The 15670-nt window shown below is 32.4% G+C and overlaps 1 protein-coding gene across 5 annotated transcripts in view; it reads right to left on the bottom strand.

The window, feature by feature from the left end:
- LOC132746950 (plexin-A1-like) overlaps nucleotides 1-15670 on the bottom strand; it is a 154757-nt gene that overhangs the window by 132972 nt on the left and 6115 nt on the right. The gene's annotated exons all lie outside the window — the stretch shown is intronic.

The following is a 15670-nucleotide window of genomic DNA, read 5'->3' as shown; positions in this document are numbered from 1 at the left end:
GTAAGCTGTGGAATTCAAGTTCTTTTTATTGATGTAAGTGAATGATGCAGCAAAATGCCTTCGGAATGCGCTTCAGTCGCCGAAACGACGATTTCCCGTGTTCCACATTGTTTGGCAAATGAACATATAGTAGGCTTTTCACCTTTCTATAACTATAATTTTGATAGTAGAAATTTTTTTTTATATATATAATTTCATCGGTGGTTTTGTATTTGGTACCTTATAGTAAGCCTTAAGAGTGTTGAATTATTATTTTTTCAGGGTTGTAGTAGGGGTCAAGGGGCAGATAGGGGTAGGGTGTCCAAACACTGATACTGCCACCTGTGCTTAAGATCACTAGATCATTTGATTTTGTTAGTGAACAGAGCCAGTGTCAATAAGTACGAACAGTTTCATCACCAAGCCTTTGCTTCAATGTCCCTCTTTTATCATTGTCCATTTATTTATCTGTATAACAAATGTTAGCGGAGATCAGTGCAAGGTGAATGACTGTGACTAAAACACAATGCTATATACTGTACTGTACGTCTGCTACACGGAATGTCAGAATTCTCGCGGGTAAATAATTATGTTTGCAACATTCTTGTGGGGAATTACAACACTAACTACACTATCAGTTTTAATTTCTAAGACAAAAAAGATGTCACTACTATGTGATCATATTATGTGCACACATGTCCATGTTTTTGCAAGCATTTTTCATTACTCGGCAAAAACTTCTCCAAGAACCGTTACAGACTCTGATAATGCATAATTCATAAATATTACTGTAAAAATGCAACACTTTGAACGGATAAGGTCAATTAAGTCAGAACAGTGGTGAATGTAAAAGTCTCTTTCGAGAGGTCTTTATTTCAAAAAGTGTGTTAATTATTCAAAGACAAGATGTTGTTAACTAAAGATTTGTACTGTTTATGGAAAACAGTTTACTTTCTTTCATAAATCACAACCAACTATATAAAGAGCAGTCTCAGTAAATTGGGCATTATATCGGCAACTTTTGTATAACATCATGCAGGTAATAAGAGTATTCCTGTCCTGTAGACCTATGTCAACAACGCAGCATCACTTCCTATGATATCAGACCGCCTTTGTTTGATATGCTTACATGATTGTGCAGATCTAAAATTGGCCAATGACCTATAGTAAGCCATTAAAAGCATTTGTTCCCTATTTGATAATGGCCCTCAATTTTACCTGAATGGGATGTGTCCATGAGATTAAAAGTAGATACAGTTTGAGATCTTCCAGACAGAAAGGTAGCAGATGTAAAATACAAAGGATAAGCTTCAATCCTATGAAAATCTTGACAGATATTGTAAGAAACGGCCAGACAGATCAAGTAGAAATTGGTCGGAATTGGACATAAATTGCACTCAGCCAATGACCATTTCCTCACAAAAACACAATAATTACCATCAAGTCTATTACATAAGACAGCCAAGGTTTATAGTGACCGATACTTTTCAATCACTTTTACTTTGATCAAATCACTTTCCTTACTTCCCATTACAATTCCCAATTTACAGGATGTCTGTATTGAAGGACATTAATGCCCTTTTCCCTTGTCATTGCTATTTAATTGCATTCTGAGTCTCTGAGAAAGTCACTGCATGTAACAAATACTTGAGACTGTACTTGTTTGAATAATGTGATGTAATTTGAGATGATTATTGTTAGTTTAGAATATTTGATTATTCTATATTGTACAGTCAAAACTTAAGCATTAAAAAAATTGCTCTTTTTCTAGTGACAAAGGTATGATTTTGCAAGTTCCCTGAGGTATAACAATCATCACAAAAATTTCTCACATGTGCATATTATAAGCCACTAATATTACATTAATGTTTTTCAATGTCCAGATGAACAAAATAAAATACATTTATCAAACACCCAATGTGTCCTTGACATTTAGCTTCTATTGAGACATAACTAAATCATATTCTTTCTTTTTCTCTGTCTGAGATATATTACACAAATATAAAAGTTTAGAAAGATATATTAGCTATATATTCTATACTTTTATTCACATATGTTATGAAAGGGTTGATGAAAGTACATCAAACTTTGTAACTTTATACTTTATATACATTTAGTTTTTCATTACAATTTACACTGTTTACCAAAAAAAAAAAGTTAAACCATTTTGACACAATTTCAGAAAAATCATAAAATGTCAGTTCTTATTTGAATCAAATGTTAACTATAGACATCTACAAATTGATTCATTAGTTCTAAAGTTTCCTCTATTTTAACAATTCATGGATTTTCTCTGTGTCCCAGAGGAACACAAAATTTGTTCTTTATGATCCTTTACACATCTAGACCTAACAACAGACATGGCATTGGTATCTAAATTCTCACAATGTGTCACAATATTTATATACTGATTAAGAAATATGCAAGTCACAGATTTGCTTGTTTGTTTGTTTGGAAAAAACTTTTGTCTTAAATATTTATTTGTGATCTGTTACTTTTGGTTAATTTGTAGAGATGTTTTCTGGAGGTTGGCTAAGATAAACGACCTGTCATGTTTAAGTAGACAGCTAGAATCAACACTGCACCTGACTTGGAAATAATATCTGCCAACATAACATATACTTAATGATAATGATGCAAAAAACCATCATATAGCCCATAACCTGATTGATGCTCTTGCTGTAAGTGATAGATAATTAATGCAAGTATTATTGAAATTTCCTGTAAAAGATCCATGCAAAATAATGCAACAGTAACATATCTATTAAAGATCAAAGTCAAGCTCTTAATGAAAGCATTTTTGTAAGTCATTCATTTTACCTCTACAGCACTTTATTTTGGTTATCAAAATTCCATACTACATAAACAAGTACTTCATTGAATCTCAACTCAACAAGTCACTTATATCACAAGAAAACATACAGTGGAACTTGGAAATTCTTCATCATCTGCATGCACTAGACAAAATATTTTGACAAAATACCTAAAGTCTTAAAATTATCCCAAAGTTTCATAATCACCTCAAAGTTTATTTACAGACTTTCAAGTTATTCAAGTTCATGGATTATTGTTTATTTTGAAAGTTTTTGGGTGAATGGTGATGTAAAGATCATTTGTACAGCTTTACTGATGAATGAGTTTTCATTTTTCTGAAGACAGAACATATAAACAAAGCACCTGAGATGGAAACAAAAGTCTCCTAACATAACAAGCAAGTGATGTTAATATAGGGTTAACGCACGTTTATCCGTGTTATAACGTCTGCAGAGTCCCGAGGAACGGTTGGTGCCCGAGCCCGGTAGGGCGAGGGCTCCAACAGTTCCGAGGGACTCTGCAGACTTTATAACACGAAATAAACGTGCGTTGACGCTATTATAGCATAAAATTTTCAAACAGATTTGTGATGTATAGTTTATACAAAACACAATTACATTAAAGTCTTGTGATTGGACGGTATTTATCCAATTCTATGTTTTACGTATGCGTTTCATTTTTCCGGGGCCAACAACTTGGAAAGTTCTCGGAACCGAACGAAATTTTGAATTTTAATTAATTTAACAAAGCTTGGCCTTTGGAGATTTATTATCTCAAGAAAAAAAACGTTACATTACTCTACCCAAGACAAAAACATGACCCTCAGAAATTCTTAGAATGATTTCAGATTGACGGTAGAAAAAAGATCAGTGACATCAGAATCGGTTTTTTTTTCAAGCAAACAAGTTTATATATAAAAAAATCAGGCACTAGGCCTTAGCATTATTCTATCAAAGAAATATAAAGAGCATTTATCAACATTAACATAAATAAAAAACATTTTCTCATATTAATTTTGTGTTATCTAGTTTTGTAAGTTAATCGGAGTTTTAAACTGAATGACAGGTAGATTCTACTGTATTTGTTTACATTGACAACTGTCCGTTTCTTAGAAAGGGCGACAACCAAGATTAGCACCGATGTCTATACGCCGTTTTTTCCGGCATATTTACTTGAATATGCGACTGAGGCCCTCGAATCAATAAATTTCAATATAACAAGAGCGCATGACTCTTTGGCAAACAGGCAAAATCGTCATTTTTTGTTTGTTTGTTTACTGGGCCCTGTATGTATTGCGCATAGGTGAAACCGGGCTATAACAAGAGCGCGTGACTATGTTAACACATGGTTTTGGTCCCGTTATAACATGGGCAAAAGAGGGAAAAATAGCCGATTTTATGCTATAATGGTGCATTAATCATAAAGGTGTTTAACCTTCATTTTGTTACAGCAGTTAACATCCAGAAAGTGAACAACACCTACTAGTATAATTTTTAGTGTAAATGTCAATAATGTACTGTAAAACAAAAAAATTTATTATGAAAATAATGCATTGTTTAAACCCAAATCTGTTTGACTGAATCAGGGCATGAATGTATCTTAAACCCTTAGTCCAGAACCCTATAACACTCCATCCATTTCGATACCCACAGAGAAAGCAATCATTTTGAGACTCCAGAAACAAAATCCTGTGGTTTTGAAGTTTTCACCATGTTACCAGATGTATGTTCCACATGATTGTACAAGCTACCAAGTTATGTATTAGGAGTGTGCTACACATTACATGCATGGTTCAGTTAATGCATGATTTAATATTCCCTTAATTCATTATCATACACCATCAAAAACTGGTGGGAAATCTCTACATTATCAAGTGGGATGTCAAGCTTCCACTTTCAAACTTCTTATAAAACCTTTACCATCTTACTGTGATAGACTCAATCTCCTACAGAGAATATAACCTAACATCATTAGCAGCAAAAACAAAACTCTATCACTCTCAGAATGCCATACACGACAAATGTTAGGCCAAAATAAAAGTGTAATTCTGTGTCTCAGGTCAGGTTGTATGACCAAACTTTTAATTTACATGTCACATGATGTCTCCGACTAACCTGTACAACTTGAGCAATAAGCCATAATGTTCAAGTGAGTCTGAAAACCCAAAGCCAACAAACAAATGACCAAACTGTCAGGGCGAGGGATTAAATAAGTCTGAGGGCTTCTCTACATGTTAAAACACAAAAAAAATTGCAATATGCTATTCTTGAATAAAAGAATATGTCCAAATTGGTGTTCCACGTTTCATTATTTGTATTTTGTACAAAGAAACCATTTCCAGTTGCTTGGTGCTTTCCATCTCACAGTTATGTTTTGATAATAAAACTACCAGGGCCCTCATTGCATAAAGTTGTTTTACACTGCACCCTGAGTCATGCATATTAAAACTAAGCGCATGGTCATTACATCTATCTGTAAATGCATGTTTTGTCCTTCGTTAATAATATATTTCTGTTAATGTATCACATGCAAGAAAAGCTTATAATGAACATATTACAAAGTAAGGACCAGAAACAAACATACAGGTATTATTATGTTTGGTCTTATAAAACATTTTAATCATATGCATCAAATTATATAAAACTATGTATAATCACAGAAAACAACATGTGCTGTAACATGTTCTTGATTATACAATTCCCTCATGGCAGGGTTTTTATATCTTCTATGATTAACAAGGGAAATCTTCTTTGATGCAGGTTTAACTTCAATTTGGTTTCTTTCAGCTCACATTTCATATGTATGTTCCTGGATTACCATTGATGTTGTTTTGTAAACTATTCTCTCTTATGACTGTCCCGGTGTTAAAATGGCATTAAAAAGAATGCAACTACATTAAAGTAATTTTTCAGATACCTGCACATCTGAATTAAACAGATGATTAGATCCCAGAATCTACCTTTAACTATTAAAATAGGATTTGTGAAGTCCCAAATTAACCATACAATTATTATAATTGTCAAAATAATCATATAATAATGTCATGAAGCTTGTGGCAAAATTCTTAAAAACCATAAAGAAGACAATAAAAGCATAATTATATGCCTAGCAACCATTACTTGATGATTTTATATAAAATAGAGAAAAAAAGAATCCAAAACTGGTAAAATTGAAAATGTTGCAGGCTGGCTTTGATTGAGCAAAACATGAATATAGATTAACCATTTCATCTTGGTACAGGTGTAATTATTATGCATCAAGTACTGTAGAAAAAGATTTCATTTCATTATATTTAAAATTCAATTAAAAATTTGCCAAGGATAAAAAGCTGAATAACCTTAAAATTGAAATAAAAAAATATTTTAAGGACAATTGTAGTCATTCACAGTACAATGTTATTGACTAGGACAGAGTAGGGTAACATTACAGAAGAACTTTCAATAAAGCTGTTGTGTTCTCAGTTTTGATTAGGGCAGAGAACTCTAAATGTGGGAGGCGCGCCAGTATCTTGATTCTATCTGTGTAACTTCCACAGTTCCTGTCTTCTTACCACACACTTTTATCAAGTCAAAAATCAGGGAAAAGCTCTTCTACTCCAGTTTTAGTTAATGTTTGTTGAAATAGCTTGTTCTTCAATCAATAAAAAATAAATAGGTTCATACCAAAGTTGCGAAATTGCTGTCTGGCGACTAATCCTGTCTCTCGCAATTTCCTGAATTTTAAACGAAGATTGAAAATGTTCCAAATGTCCTAAACAATTTTGCTATAACACGTCCTTATGGCAATTTACCACGAAAACTTGCTGTGTTTTTTAGCACTCGAAAAATGTGCGTTCACACTGATTGGACATAATACACATTATTGAATACACTTAAGCTTACTTTCTCTCAGAAAATGAGATTTTCAGATGGATTGTTTCAACAAGACAAGAAAGACAGAACCTATGAAAATCTGTGTGACAAAACTCGAGTTAGAGCATTATGTCCAAGAAAAACATTATATTGTGACAGGAAACAAAACTATAAACATTTCTAATGGGCTGATAACAGGGTTTTCATGATAAAAGTAATCTCAAGGTGACAAATCTGGTGAAAAAATAAAATTTTCTTGCAATACATTTATTGACGGTCCCGCTGGAAGAATGATTTCCAAGTATCTCACAGAAGTGCTATTATAGGACAGAATAGTAGAAAATGGACACTTTATCATAGGAGTTTTACAGTGGCAGGCACTTTCTTATAATGGTACTTAAGTAAACAGCTTTTTCTAGGGCTTAATGCAAACAATGGGATTTTTTAATTTACTTACAAAAGTTCAGTGACATTTGTATAGGTCTGGACCATCTTTGTAGCAACAAATATAAAGCTCAAAATAGATTTCATATTGAATTCAAATATAAAATGAATAGTCTATATATTCTAAATATCGTGATATTTACTTTTTTGTATTTTATATTAATTCCTAGAAATGCTACAGAGGTTTATTAACTTTTCTGCTAGCCTATTAAAGGTATTAAAGTTCATTTACATAGCTTAAATTCAAATATCATACATATTGGTAGCTCTGTCATACAACATGATATACAGGTATATGTTGTTGTTGTTGTCCTTGAAATATAAAACATCAAGACAAAACTATTGACATATTGTAATTTAAAAAAAAAATCCTCATCAAAGTTAAAAGTGCTTTCAACAACAGAAATCAATGTTAATATTGATGCATTTAAAGTAATATTGTTAATGTACGAAGATTGATGAGGGTGTCTCAATCTATCAGCCTGTGCATTAAGATATATGTTGATTAACAAATTCTTTTTGATGCTGTTTCCTACATTATATGGCCTGCAGATAGGTAATTTGAGAATTTAGTATGCTTCCTACACAAAATTATATTATAGCATGTGCTGATCCAGTTATTTATTGTTCTAAGAGACGGGTTGATGATAAAATGGAAATCTTAATTAGCCCTGAATCCTTGCTATATATAATTATGTCAGTGACCTTGATGACAATGTCTGACTGTCTTCCTTAAGGGAGGATGTGGGCTTGATCCTCAACAGAGTCATACTAAAACAAACCTGGTGCAATTTATTAAAATAGAACTCTTAAAATTTCATGACAATGTCTGACTGGACTTTCTGGGTACTTGATTCTAAACTCGGCCATATTAAAGCATTCCAGGCAATTGACCAAAATAGCATTCTCAGCATTAAATGCGTTATATAGTTCTATATATAGGGTTGGCCAGCCTGAGTCAGTATATTATATATTTACTATAAGGTATGATGTCGGTGTATAATTATGCAGTAAGATTTTCCAGTGGAGCAGAACTACAAAGTCAGGTACTGCTATCATTGCAAAAAGTACTGTTGGTCATATAACACTATGGGCATATAACACAAGTCCTTTGGTCAACAGACATATAATAAGAGGAAGACACAATAACTACCTTTGGTCATAAAACTAGGCAGATAAAAGTATTCTTGGTCATATAACTATAAGAAGACACAACAAGTACCATTTATCATATAACACAACAAGACATATTGGTCATTAAATGGTCATATAACTAGAGGATGTCACAAGAAGTATAGATGGTCATATCACTACTGTTCCACAGAACAAAAGAGCAATCACATTCATACATTCAGTAACATACATGTATGAACTTCTTAAGATGTTAGCTAAAGTATCAGAATAGCGAAGTTTCTGCTTAAGGAAGGACCAAACAAAAAAAGTTGTTTTCATATCAACAACCTAAAATATAAATAGTTAGAGTCCACATATTTGCTATTGAAACCAATTCAGTCACCATATTATTTCCTAAAAGTCAGTGGAAATGTTAGGAACCCATGTTCTCTTCTGTATATGTGTGTATAATTGTTTTAGAAATTCCTGGCTTAGCGTTTATATTTGTACAGTAATTGTAGAAGGGTAAATTTCACTGTTGTTTATCATATTGTACAATATCGGAGTATCAGTTTCTTTTACCTGACTGAAAATCAATTAATGCACCAAAACTCAATCAGTGAGCCACAGTGTATGGATACCTAAGACGGGAAAGGTTTTATTTTCAGCCAGCAAGACAAATAACAACATAAATTACAGACTGTCTTCACAAACTATATAGTACGAAAAGAAAAAAACAAACAGTAGATTAATTTTCAAAACATTTTGTAATTGCATAATATAAAAGAGGAAAATACAAATTCAAACATGACTTTACCATGTGCAAACCATAATTATCTCCCTTTTTTGTCACTTGAGTATTCATGCAATTACAATATTTATGATAACTATTAATTTACTTTATGTATGCTTTTTTAAGGTTAAATATTATAAATTTTATATCATAAAGGATTAACAAAATCCGTCAGTAGTTTTTATGGCAAAATATGTGATATTTCATGCCGAAGTAATAAAATGATTGTAAGATTTCCAAGTATAATCATCATTTTTGATAACTTTCACAATGACTGCAAAGAATTTGGTATTATCCTTACTCTTAACATTAAAAAGATCCTAATGATTTCAAATGAACCCAACTAAGTGAACCATAGCAACAAGTTCTCCCTATAGTAATCAAATTATCATTTATCATCTCTTTGCCAGAAAGAGAGAGATGTTTATTATCGATGACCTTTATTCATTTAGAATTTTTACTGATAATAAAAAGTTTTTGCATGATATATGTGGCATGGAAAATAAAGAAATTGGCAAGTTTTTATCTTGAAAAGATATATGAGATAATCATTTGTGCAAAAAAACACCAAATCAGTGCTTCACATTCAGAGGCATAAACTAGTTTTATGGTTGTAATCTAAGACACTTCATTCCATTTTTTTTTATTTCTTTCTTTAAACATAAAAAAGTATAATCCCATTTTTTATGAAGGTTGCTTGCGATGTGATGTTTGAGTTATCATATTGAATCAGTTATTACAAATAGAATAAAATCAAATGAGTATTTTGTTAAATAAGGAAAAAATCTGTGGACAGACTCTAACAAGGAACATCGCAATGCGATGCAACCAGGTTTTCAGCAAAATATTTCGCAGAAGCTTTGTCATGAAGGGGCATTTGTTTTTAAATTAAATTTAAATTGAACTTTTAGGAGGAATTATGGCTTTTTTAATATTCCTCAAACAAAAATGATTGAGAAATTTTATGTTGTCTATTCGCCTTTTTTTCCCAAATGTTTTAGAAAGGTAAACAGTACTTTATTTTTGCTTAATTTTTGCATTTTTGCGTCTCTTGTCATTTTCTTTTGTCAACAATATTGGCGTGTGGTGTTTTGTGCGATATCAAGAAAAGTATGTTCACAATTTTAAAACTAGGGCACTTGATGACAAAGCTTCTGTGAAAGTTTGAACAAAATCCGTTGAGAAATGTAGGAAGAGTTCAGCACAGAAGAATTTGTTCAATTCTGTATAAGGAAAAAAAACAAAGGGCCATAATAAGGTCAAATATTATCCAATCACAAAACCCTGACAATATGCGCCAGGGCACTTGATGACAAAGCTTCTGTGAAAGTTTGGTCAAAATCCGTTGAGAAATGTAGGAGAAGTTGCGCACTGTAGAAATTGTTCACTATATATTCTATATAAGGAAAAAAAACAAAGGGACATAATTAGGTCAAATATTATCTAATCGCAAAACCCCGACAATATGCGCCAGGGCACTTGATGACAAAACTTCTGTGAAAGTTTGGTCAAAATCCGTTGAGAAATGTAGGAGGGGTTGCGCACAGAAGAAATTGTTCACTATATATTCTATATAATGAAAAAAAACAAAGGGCCATAATTAGGTCAAATATATACCAATTGCAAAACCCTGACAATATGTGTCAGGGCACTTGATGACAAAGCTTCTGTGAAAGTTTGGTCAAAATCCGTTGAGAAATGTAGGAGGAGTTGCGCACAGAAGAAATTGTTCACTATATATTCTATATAATGAATAAAAACAAAGGGCCATAATTAGGTCAAATATTATCTAATCGCAAAACCCCGACAATATGCGCCAGGGCACTTGATGACAAAGCTTCTGTGAAAGTTTGGTCAAAATCTGTTGAGAAATGTAGGAGGAGTTGCGCACAGAAGAAATTGTTTACGCCCGCCCGCCCGTCCGCCATCCGCCCGTCCGCCCACCCCGCCCGCCGCCCGCCGACATACCTCAATCTAATAACCAGTTTTTTCCTTCGGAAAACCTTAAAACCTGGTTAAAAATTGGTATAATGTCAGGCTAACCAGTACTGGAATAGTTTGTAAAGAAAAGTATGAACACTGAATTGCAGGACTGAAATACAGTCACTAAATTCACTTTATAACAAGCATTACAAGTCAAACTTATTTTCAAATATCCTAAGACAGTGATCTTAGCTTGAACTAATACTGTTATTTTATGTGTATAGAGCTGTCACTAGTCAAAGTCTCTTAGTGCTGTTCACATAAAATACATCAATACTGGTTTACAAAATCATCACAAATTTTATAAAATTCAACAAAACATAATTATAACGGTTGAGAAGGGCTTCACAAGTCTGCAATTGTCTCCAAAAAATGTCAGAAACTCTTATAAAGTGAGGACATTACTGCCTAAGACATGCCAATTCTAAAACACTGGTGCAAAAGAATTGCTCTGGAAATAAGGGTAATCAGTGGTAAAATTTTATTTCCTATACAGGCTCCATTACATTTAACAATAAAACATTCATAGCAGAAGTTTGAAAACCTAAAATCCGGTTTTTGTTTTAGCAACACTGAAAAGTCACATATAAAAAGACAGCTGTATGGTATCATACTGGTACTTATTATGTATATGTGATTTTAATTGTATGAAGTATAATTATTTGCCACTGCATGCGGTCAAAAAGTCAAGTTTCAGCCTTATCTATAAGATTAAAACAAACACAGTCATCTTGTCAATAGTTCCTATTATATTTTTCTATTGGAACAATTATGGTTTTACTGTCAACAAAAACCAGCTGTTTCCGTTCATCTATACTGGTAATGATTGGTTTGACTGCAAAGCTTTTCATTTATGCACCATTTAATTATATAAAGACTGTTCCGGCAGGGTTGGGCCTTTACCTAGGTTTGAAAATTTAGAAGTCCTATTTATTCCCTGGGATTCAGGGGCCATAATTACAATTGACTTGTGCATATTGTGGTGCAGTCTGAGGCATACAATCTAACTGAAATAAATGTCTTAACTTCCAATGCTCAATTTTTGAATAGTAATATACCTACATACCATCAAAGTTTGTAGTAAAAAAATAAACCATCAAAGCCTTTAATTCTATCACTTTTATATCTAGAAAATATAGAATTGTAGAATTTGAATGCTGATACTGGTAGCTAATTTAAATTCGGAGTTAATCTCACAATAAAGTAGGTTTTGCCTCAGATTAAATGAAAACTAGTTAGCAAACAGCAGAAATTAGTGTAATTTGTCTGTGATTAGAGGTATGTAAACAAATCATAAACAAAATGTCCACAGACCTCTTAAACTCTCATTGATTTAACTGACCTGTCAATCATGATTAACTGGAATACTTTGTGTAATTTCAACCAGAGAGCACAAAGATAGTTCAATGTTTTGAACAAGTGTATCATACATGATAAAAGATGAGTCAAAAGTAAATATTTATACTCAAAAACAGAGCACCTGTTACCTGTAGGGCTTTGATCTTTTGAGGATAAAAAAGAGGAGAAGTGAAACGAAAATGAACAAGTTGGACTCTATCCAAGCTTGTATGAATTTGGTCCATTGAAAACAAACGATCCAAAGTTTGCTTATCAGATTCTGCCATACACCATCAAGAGGGTTTTTGTACTTTTCCTGGCAGATATTTATATTATAATCAGAATGGTAAATCACCCTTAGAGATGAGTTCTTACCGAAATTTTAAAAATAGACTATATTCTCACACTATTAGAAACCCCTTGAATAAAGGCATTGTTTAATTTTAAGTGTAGCTTATAATGCAACCGTATTAGAAGTAATTACTTTTGTATACTATGATAAGTCAGTTCTTTTCACTTTACTAAAGAAATATCATCATCATTTTTTTTATATTCAAGTTACTATAACATATAGGAATATTTAATAAAAATCAAATGGAATACTTAAGGTCAGGAGCTAAAAAAGGGAGTCATGAGAAACTATCGTGGAGATAAATATGCCAAATTATTTGTTGTTTCAGCCTTTAAGTTGCAATCAAGCAATTTTCTCAATTTCAACATCAGCAAAAGGCTGAAAATTAAGATGGATGGCCTGCATGTGAAACACTCATAATGTAGCATTTTGATGCATAATTTTTACGCAAAGAAAAAAAAGATTTTAGAAAAACTAAACTCATATAATTATGTACATGAATGTAGATATTCTGCATAAACTTTTCTGAAGGCCTGCTTCGAAAAAAAGATTTTTTTCCCAACACCACCCAAATTGGGCAACACAACACAACACAACACCACACTATCACCTGTGTGCAGGCATTTAAGCAGCATACTTACAGATTCATGCTAATTTTCATGAAAATTTTGTAATTGTATTTAAAAGTCAAAATATTGTGAAGTAAACATGAAAAGTAATTTACATATTGCAAACAGCACTTACAATCAATGTAAATGTGGTCAAAATATGCAAAAATAGTCCTAACTGCTTAAATCACAAAATAGAAATATGGTGACAAATACTGTAAATTCAGTCAATAATAACACATAACATGTAAACTATTACTTAAAGCTTGAATCTTTTTATTTTTCTTAAAGTCTAAGTACATTTTTCTCAAGTTTGATTTTCTTGAAAAATTTTTGGCTTATCTGGAGGCATGCGACTTTAAATTACTCATTACTTGTAGTAATAATGAAACAAAAATTGTAAAATTACAACAACAAAATCATTAGATATATTACATTGTGTATTTACAAATTTGGCAGAATATAGCTGCTGAAAAAATGTTGTTGTTGTTTTATTTTTTTTTCATTTTTTTTTTAAAGTACCATTAAAGCCTAGTTAAAATGGAAATAGCAAAAGTTTTCTTATTCACAGGTGTAAAATTTCACACTCTGTGTCCTTACTCAAATATTTAATCAAGTGCATCTGTAAAATACCACCTCCTTATTATCATTTTTATCTGCATTGCACACAGCAGGCAGATTATGAGAAATTCAAGTGCTGCTGCAAATATCAGGCTTGATAAAACCAGCAAAAAACATTCATTTCAAATGTTTTTTTATCAAAATCAAAGTATTACTTTTTTTATGAATTTTACTTTTTTGATGAATATATTTCATTCATATAAGATATAAAGTCCCACTTACGATTAAAATATTTCCTTACAAAACCAGGAAAGATGATATTTTCTGTTTTTTGATTTTACTCCCCCCACTCCCCTCCCTGTAAACGTGGAAAATTGCAGCAGTCGAGACATGTCGCCAAACTTGGCGCAGATAATGCTGTATAATTACAACAACCGCAAGTCAATCAAAATCTCTGATGCTCAAAGACTAGTAATTAAGTCAGTGACTGGGCACCAATGGTTCCCTGCAGCAGCCATCTGCTTGCTCTGTGCCGATGCAACGCACACATCCATCAATGTCACACGGAGAGAGGACATTACAAACATCAATTCTAGGCTTAATCAATCATATTTCAATCCCATTTCTGTATGGAGCCAGTATCACAATTACACATTCCAGCACCATTTTATAAACTGACAAACCAAAATAGGAAAACACCCTATATTTTTCTATATTAGATAATTTTTTTCAACATGATCTCATTGGAGATGCCATTGTTCTGATAATATTATATAGAGATCATAAAACACCTTTCTATATCATTAATCATTGTAATAGAACTAAGCATGCAATGCCAACCATCATGGATTTTTTTCCAAGAAACCTTATCCAAATAATGAAAAAAAGTACTAGATAACATATCAAGACAAAAAAAATATCAAGACAAAAAAAAAATGAGAAACAAAGAATATGCCAGAGCTTGAAATTTAAAACCCACTTTAAGTGGAGCAGCCTAGGTCTAAATATGGAATATTATTGTCATGTGACTTGTTGCCTAGCTATCAGAAATCTGTTGCCTCCAGGAGCTTGCAGGCTCAATAGTCAAACAACAAATTGTGTAATTATCAAACGCCTAATTAACCCAGATCAAATAACAAGCACAATGTGCATAGTCTTTCATGATAAATGGAGGAAATTTTAAAACAGCTGTGAATTAAAGGAAGTTAAACATTGCAAAAAGGTTCTTTTGTCCTTGTAACTTATGAATTGGAGCAAGATAACAAGATTCAGATGAAACTGACATGTAAAAAGCAACATCTGTCACTTGAAAATGCATTAATTTATCGACAGTAATGGTAACTATAAACACAAATGATAACCACTTTACTGATTATCATCTCACAATGGATTGTCAATATTTTAATGGGTGAGACCACACCACTTCAATGAGCACAACCACACAAGTTCACACAATGACTGTGTCACAGGTCAGTCGGCTGTGTTTTTACTCCACTGTTGACCAGGGTAATAGACCAGAAATAATAGGTGCCTTGAAGGGTTCATGACCACAGAAGCCTATGCTATGTGACAATAAGGTTGTTATTGAATGATTTTATCCTTGTAAGGAAAATTAAGTTTGCAATGCAGCATATTAAAGATGCCCTTAATGGTAACAACTAAAAATGAAATATATTTGTTATTGTCATTCTTCTATTTAAGAGTTACTTTTGGTGACTGTAGATAAAGATATATATCAACATTCTTTTGTTCCTGTGGATTTAAAATCACATTAACAGAATTACATTTATACATGAACTAGCAACTGACCTTCTAACCTGGGTATAACAACCAA

Source organism: Ruditapes philippinarum, unplaced genomic scaffold, assembly GCF_026571515.1.
Source record: "Ruditapes philippinarum isolate M1 unplaced genomic scaffold, ASM2657151v2 ctg722_1_1_1_1, whole genome shotgun sequence".
Lineage (NCBI taxonomy): Eukaryota > Metazoa > Mollusca > Bivalvia > Venerida > Veneridae > Ruditapes > Ruditapes philippinarum.
Note: the sequence above shows the minus strand (reverse complement) of the source record. Positions and strands in the feature narration are given on the sequence as shown.